Consider the following 8343-nt stretch of genomic DNA (forward strand, 5'->3'; position numbering starts at 1 on the left):
ATGGGAATAAACTAAAATCAACACGTCAAACATCATGATTACGGAAGTTTAAATAAGCATAATTCCTTTATTTCATATTTAATTTCCTTTATTTCATATTTAATTGCACTTTTAATTATCGCACTTTTATTTATTGTCATTTTATTTATCGCATTTTTATTTATCGCAATTTCATTATCGTTATTTACTTTACGCTTTAAATTAAGTCTTTTATATATTTAATATTTTACATTAGGTTTTAACTGCGACTTAAGTTTTAAAATCGACAAACCGATCATTAAACGGTAAAAACCCGCTTTTATAATAATAATACTACTTATATATATTTTTGTATTTTTACAATTATAAGTTAAAAATATAGCGTTAAACTTGGCTAAAGTTCCCTGTGGACGAACCGGACTTACTAAAAACTACACTACTGTACGATTAGGTGCACTGCCTATAAGTGTTGTAGCAAGGTTTAGGTATATCCACTCTATAAATAAATAAATCACTTGTGTAAAATTGTATCGTATTTAATAGTATTTCCTTGTAAAAATATAACTATTTTGTATACACCTCTACGCACATCAAGTATTTTTGGCGCCGCTGCCGGGGACACTAAAACGCCGAAAGCGAAACGCTTTATATAAAAACCATAAAAAAATATATATATATTTAAGAGTTGTTCAAAAATATATAAAATTATAAAATATTTCTATTTCTATTTTTAGTTTGTAAAAATATAAGTTTTATTTAATTTATATAAATACTTTTTATAAATATTAAAACGGAAAATTAAAACAGAAAAAAATATATATATAAATCAGTCGGCCCGGTACTGTTGAAGCCCAATTCCTGGCCTGGAAACCTAGCCCATGCGATCGCATGAGCCCGAAGGCAAACATCCATGCGACCGCATGAACCTGTCTGACACGCCTGAGTTGACTGGTAACAGCATTAATTACAGGGTAATTATTATTATTATTTATTTATTAAAACCCTAATTAGGGTTTAGTTTTTAATTAATTAGTTTAGTTTTTATTATTAATTTGTATTTTAAGTTTATTTAGTTTTATAAATATATAAAAATTAATACTTTTATAAAATAATAATATAAAAATAATACTTTTATAAAAATTGTACTTTTTACAACTTTAAGTTTATTTTTATATTTTGTTTATTTTTATTTGTTTTAGCGTAATATTTGTATTTTTCGTTCGTAACTAGTTTTAAGTCATAGTTTTTTCCGTAGTTTTTTTTTTTATTTCTAGATTTTTAGGCTCTGCCGTAAAATCCCTTAAATGCTTTTTCTTTAGACTAAGATTTAGGTGCTTTAGAATTTTTCGACGCCGTTTTATAAATTTTAGTACCTTTTTAAGTTATTACCGTTTTGGATATAGTATTTCTTTTAAGCTTTAATATTTTTAGACGCAAGTTTTAATTCTTAGTTTTTAGTTCCTTTTTAGTTTCGACGCGCTACTTTCTAATTTTTATTTTTCGACCTCTTTTTTTTCGACGTTTTTTCGACGCGCTCTTTTTCTTTCTTATTTCTCGACGCTCTAGTTTTTAGGACATAGAATTTTCTATTTCTTCTCTAAAATTTCTTTAAATTTCAACGAAAAATTATTTTAAGTAGTTAAATTGATAGACATCCAAATTTTCTGGTTCGTAGTAATAGTTGGATTTGTTAGTGGCAGAGTTGTGAGCTTTCGATTTAAAGGGTTCTGGCTCCCTGCTACATCTTTTGGCTATTCGAAACGTGGGCAAAATTAGAAAAGTCTATTAATTTGATAACTTATATAATTTTTAATTTCTTTTATAACTAATAGGATATTCAGTGAATGCACCGAGCAAAACGTTCACCACCTTTTGTACGTTCACCACCTGTAACTCGATCAAGACATCTAGCCAATATTGTCACCGTTGATTTTTCTTTAGAATCATCATCAAGTCGACCAAGTACTCCAATTCAAATTTCCGGTAATCCATTTTTTTAAACCCGACCTCACAATTGAGAATCTGAAGGATATTCAGGGACAATTCAGAGATCCTGAACCACTAATCTTTCCTCCGGAACCACCAATCATTCAAACAGAGATTGTCGAGGAACCAACCAATAAATCAGAATCTTTTAGTGATTCAGATTCAACAAATTCAATCATGGAAAATCTGGAACCTCTAAGTATGGAAGACCGAATGCGAGCTAAACGCACTGGCCAAGGTCACGCAATTACTCAACCAGACATTAATGCGCCAGATTATGAAATCAAAGGACAAATCCTACACATGGTAACTAATCAATGCCAATTTAGTGGTTCACCGAAGGAAGATCCAAATGAACATCTTCGTACCTTTAATAGGATCTGTACTCTATTTAAAATAAGAGAAGTTGAGGATGAACAGATATATCTCATGTTATTTCCCTGGACTTTAAAGGGAGAAGCCAAAGATTGGTTGGAATCGTTACCTGAAGGGGCGATTGATACATGGGACGTTTTAGTTGAAAAAATTCTTAAACAATTCTTTTCGGCATCTAAAGCCGTGAGACTTCAAGGAGAAATTGTTACGTTCACACAAAAGCCAAATGAAACTCTGTATGAAGCATGGACAAGATTTGGAAAGTTATTGAGAGGATGTCCTCAACATGGTTTAGACACTTGTCAAATAGTACAAATATTCTACCAAGGATGCGACATCACTACAAGAAAAGACATCGATATAGCAGCTGGTGGTTCCATTATGAAGAAAACCGCAACTGACGCTTACAAAATTATTGATAACACTGCTTCCCACTCACATGAGTGGCACCAAGAAAAAGATATCGTTAGATCATCTAAAGCAGCTAGAGCCGATTCTAGCCATGACTTTGATTCCATTTCCGCAAAGATAGATGCTGTCGAGAGATGAATGGAAAAGATGACTAAAGATATTCATTCAATACGAATTAGTTGTGAGCAGTGTGGAGGACCACATTTGATAAAAGATTGTCTCGGTATTGAACTAATAATGGAACAAAGAGAGAATGTTTCATACATAAACCAAAGGCCTGGAAATAATTATCAGAATAATTATCAACCGCCAAGACCAATCTACAATCAAAATCAGAACTATAACCGAAATGTTCCATACAACAACCAACAAGGTCCTAGCAATCAACAAGTATCCAACAATACTTACAATCAACAAAGACCTAATTTTCAAAACAAACCACCACAAACCGATGATAAAAAGCCAAATTTAGAAGATATGATGTCGAAGCTAGTTGAATCTCAAACTCAATATTTCACATCTCAGAAACAAATCAATGAACAAAATGCTCAAGCATTTAGAAATCAACAAGCTTCTATTCAAAATTTGGAACAAGAAGTAAGCAACCTAGCAAGGTTAATAGGTGAAAGAAAACCGAGAAGTCTACCTAGTGATACAAATGCTAACCCCCGGAATGAAACAGCTAAAGCCATTACCACAAAAAGTGGTATTACACTTAAACCACCTGAAATGCCTGTAATTTCTGATGACTCTATTCCTACTCCACAAGAACCACAACCTGAGCAAGATAAGGAAACAGAACCGGTAGTTGAAAAGGTTAATGAAGATAACAAAGTTAAGGCTAAACCTTATGTTAAACCATACCAACCACCACTTCCTTACCCGAGTAAAATGAGAAAAGAAAGACTTGAAGCCGAGCAATCCAAATTCTTGGATATGTTTAAACAGATAAATGTTAATCTTCCTTTCATTGATGTAATATCAGGAATGCCTAGATATGCCAAATTCTTGAAAGATCTAATCACAAATAGAAAGAAAATGGAAGAACTCTCGGCTGTTACTATGAATACCAATTGTTCTGCAGTGCTGTTGAATAAGATACCAGAAAAATTATCAGATCCAGGAAGTTTCACAATTCCATATTTTCTGGGTAGTCTTAGTTCAATAGAAGCATTGGCAGACTTAGGTGCTAGTATAAATTTAATGCCATATTCACTATACGCTAAACTAGAGCTTGGAGAATTAAAACCAACACGAATAAGCATACAACTAGCTGATCGATCAGTAAAATATCCTAGAGGGATAATGGAGAACATGCTAGTTAAAGTTGGTACTTTAGTATTTCCAGTAGATTTTGTTATTCTGGACATGGAAGAAGATTCTCGAGTTCCTCTCATATTAGGAAGACCATTCTTAAACACGGCTAAAGCAATAATAGACGTGTTCGGTAAGAAACTGACCCTAAGTATAGAGGACGAGAGTGTTACCTTTTCTGTTGATAGAGCCATGCAACAACCGCAATCTGCAGATGATACATGTTATTATATTCAAACCATAGATTCACATGCAGAATTATTAGAAGAATTTCCAGAATTACAAGGAACAGGAGAATGTTCTTTAGGAGAAGGAACTGAACCAACTGATGAAACTGAAATGTTAGCTACACTTATGGCTAATGGAAATGAACCGACAACAGAAGAAATTCAAATACTAAAAAAAGAAGACAGATATCGATATAAATCATCGATAGAAGAACCACCGACATTAGAGTTAAAGCCACTTCCAAACCATTTGGAATATGCTTATTTACATGGTGAATCTGAATTACCTATAATAATATCGTCTTCTCTGACTGAAAATGAAAAATCACAACTCATTTCTGTGCTAAAAGCTCATAAACCAGCTATTGCATGGAAGATTCATGACATTAAAGGAATAAGTCCTTCGTATTGCACACATAAAATCCTTATGGAAGAAAGTCATAAAACGTATGTGCAACGCCAACGAAGACTAAATCCTAATATGCAAGATGTTGTTAAGAAAGAAATTATTAAACTACTTGATGCAGGTTTAATTTATCCAATCTCTGATAGTCCATGGGTAAGCCCAGTTCAATGCGTACCTAAAAAGGGTGGCATGATTGTCATCACAAATGAGAAAAATGAGCTTATTCCTACTAGGACTGTAACAGGATGTCGTGTTTGTATTGATTATAGAAAATTAAATGACGCCACCAGAAAAGATCACTTTCCCTTACCTTTCATTGATCAAATGTTGGAAAGATTAGCCGGAAATAGTTACTATTGTTTTCTTGATGGTTTTTTCGGATATTTTCAAATTCCAATAACACCCGAGGACCAAGAGAAAACCACGTTCACGTGCCCTTATGGTACTTTTGCTTATAAACGCATGCCATTTGGACTTTGTAACGCCCCTGCAACCTTTCAAAGGTGCATGATGGCAATTTTTCACGACATGATAGAAGAATGCATGAAAGTTTTCATGGATGACTTTTCAGTCTTCGGTGATACATTTGAATCATGTCAAGTTAATCTTGAATGAATGCTCATTAGATGCGAACAATCAAATCTAGTTCTTAATTGGGAGAAATGCAATTTCATGGTTAAAGAAGGCATCGTTCTTGGTCATAAAATTTCAAAGGAAGGAATTGAAGTGGATAGAGCTAAAGTAGATGCAATTGCTAAACTTCCACATCCCACCAATGTTAGAGGAGTTAGGAGTTTTCTAGGGCATGCCGGTTTTTACCGACGTTTTATAAAAGATTTTTCTAAAATAGCCACTCCTATGAATAAACTCCTAGAAAAGGATGCTCCATTCATCTTTTCAGATGAATGCATCAAATCTTTTAATATTCTTAAAGAAAAACTTACTAATGCGCCGATCATGATAACTCCAAATTGGAATCTACCGTTTGAACTTATGTGCGATGCAAGTGATTTTGCAATGGGAGCCGTTTTAGGACAAAGGATTGAAAAACGATTTCGACCTATATATTATGCTAGTAAGACGTTACAAGGAGCACAAACGAATTATACAACTACTGAAAAAGAACTCCTTGCTATTGACTTTGCTTTTGACAAATTTCATTCATAGATATTGACAAATTTCATTCATAGATATTGAAAAAGAACTCCATTCATCTAGCTAAAACGGTGGTCTATACCGACCATTCTGCTCTTAGATACCTATTTTCGAAACAAGATGCTAAACCAAGATTAATCCGTTGGATCTTACTCTTACAAGAGTTCGATATTGAAATCCGAGATAAAAAGGGAGCATAAAATCTCGCAGCTGATCATCTTTCTAGTCTTGAAAATCCCGAATTCGAAGTTCTAAATGAATCGGCCATACAAGACAACTTTCCTGATGAATATCTATTGAAGATAGATTATATTGAAATTCCATGTTTTGTAGACTATGCAAACTACTTAGTATGTGGATTCCTTGAAAAAGGATTATCGTACCAAAAACGAAAGAAATTCTTTAGTGATATAAAACACTATTTCTGAGAAGATCCACATTTGTTTAAAAGTTGTCCCGATGGAATAATACGCCGATGTGTATTCGGAGATGAAGCCAGTCAAATCTTAAACCATTGTCACACAGGACCAACAGGAGGGCATTATGGGCCTCAGCTCACAGCAAGAAAAGTTTACGATGCTGGATTCTATTGGCCTACAATTTTCAAAGACGCACACCTTCTTTGCAAATCCTGTGATGCTTGTCAAAGGGCCAGAAAAATAAGTCAACATGATGAAATGCCACAAAATGTCATTCAAGTATGTGAAGTATTTGACATTTGGGGTATTGACTTTATGGGTCCATTTCCAAAATCTCATAATAATCTCTACATTTTCGTTGCCAGTGATTATGTATCTAAATGGGCGGAAGCACAAGCTCTCCCAACTAACGATGCACGAATTGTAGTCAACATTTTAAAACGTCTTTTTGCTAGGTTTGGAACACCGAAAGCTTTAATAAGTGATCGGAGTACTCATTTGTGTAATAATCAACTTGAGAAAGTTCTCAAAAGATATGGAGTAACTCATAAAATCTCAACCGCTTATCATCCACAAATAAGAGGATAAGTTGAAAATACCAACCGAGCATTAAAACGTATTCTAGAGAAAACCGTAGGATCAAATCCGAAGGAATGGTCCATTAAAAAGGGGGATGCACTTTGGGCTTTTAGAACAGCCTATAAAACTCCAATTGGAACCACACCTTTTAGACTCGTTTACGGAAAAACATGCCATCTTCCAGTAGAAATTGAACACAAAGCATTTTGGGCTTTGAAGACATGTAATATTGATTTACATGAAGCCGGACATCTATGATTAAGTCAACTAAACGAATTAGAAGAATTAAGACATGAAGCATACGAAAATTTGTTAATCTATAAAGAAAGAACGAAGAAATGGCATGATAAAAGAATCAGAAGTTCAGAAGAATTTAAAGAAGGAGACAGAGTTCTTCTTTTCAATTCACGATTCAAGCTATTTCCTGGAAAATTGAAATCAAGATGGTCTGGACCATTCATAGTCAAAAGAGTTTTCCCATATGGAACAGTAGAGTTAATAAATTCAAATGGGATTGAATTTAAGGTTAATGGTCACAGAGTTAAACATTACATAGATAATCCAATGGAAGTTGAAGATGAAATTAATCACAATTTCGACACCACAGCTAACTAAGTGTGGGAAGGTTCGAATCTTTTTAGGGTAATATATATTTCTGTTAGAGTTAGATATTCCATTTTCGTGTAGTTTCCGAGAATGGAATCCGAATGGTCTTTCCCTAGCAGACCCTAAAGAACTAGTCTTCTCCCCCCATTCTGAATTTTTATTTTTTTAGATTTTACGAGATGAAGAATTCCTTTGATCTGAACCATGGTCTAATGCTACACACTTTGATTACTAAACGTAATAATGACACACTTCCGAGGGACCTGGTGTTAGTAATAAGAAGCAGATGTGACGAAGTAAGAAAAGAACTCAGAAAAGATCATCATAAGATACATTTTGGTAAAGGGAAATCAAAATCCGCAACAAAAAGAAGAGCACGACACCTTGAAAGATGTTACAAATGCGGAAAATGGTCACACGAAGGTAAATGTTCAAATAATCAAACATATTCAAATACCGAATTTGTTACTCTATGCAGAGAAGGACCATTCATATGTTTAGAAGAAAAGATATTGAAGATTCGAGGTTATGCATACGTAGCTATGGAGAACCAAATCACACGACTCTCCTATGAGTCGGCTAAAGCAGGTCTCTGAGAATTCTTTCTCACATGTAAGTATGTACAGTTTTTATTTTTATTGCTTTTAACCTTTTGATAATAAACGCTGAATCATTCGCTATAAAGTATTAAATTGGTATTCAATAAAATTAGGTATGCGTAACCGAAATTATTGATATCATACAAAAATTTATTACATCACTGCAAAATTTACCGTTTATTCTTAAGGTATAAATATCTTCAATCAATCAACCCAAAATATTTCAGAAATTCGTCAGGAGTAAAACTAGGTAATATAGCCGAAATTACTTTACCGAAGAGAGGGGC

The 8343-nt window shown here is 33.7% G+C and overlaps 1 non-coding gene across 1 annotated transcript; it reads right to left on the bottom strand.

The window, feature by feature from the left end:
- Positions 1-2526: 2526 nt before the first annotated feature.
- LOC139903444 (small nucleolar RNA R71) lies at positions 2527-2633 on the bottom strand. The gene has a single exon (XR_011778262.1). It is a non-coding gene; the product is annotated as a small nucleolar RNA R71 (small nucleolar RNA).
- Between the last annotated feature and the right edge of the window lie 5710 nt (positions 2634-8343).

The sequence above is a fragment of the Rutidosis leptorrhynchoides genome, chromosome 3 (assembly GCF_046630445.1).
Source record: "Rutidosis leptorrhynchoides isolate AG116_Rl617_1_P2 chromosome 3, CSIRO_AGI_Rlap_v1, whole genome shotgun sequence".
NCBI classification, from domain to species: Eukaryota; Viridiplantae; Streptophyta; class Magnoliopsida; order Asterales; family Asteraceae; genus Rutidosis; species Rutidosis leptorrhynchoides.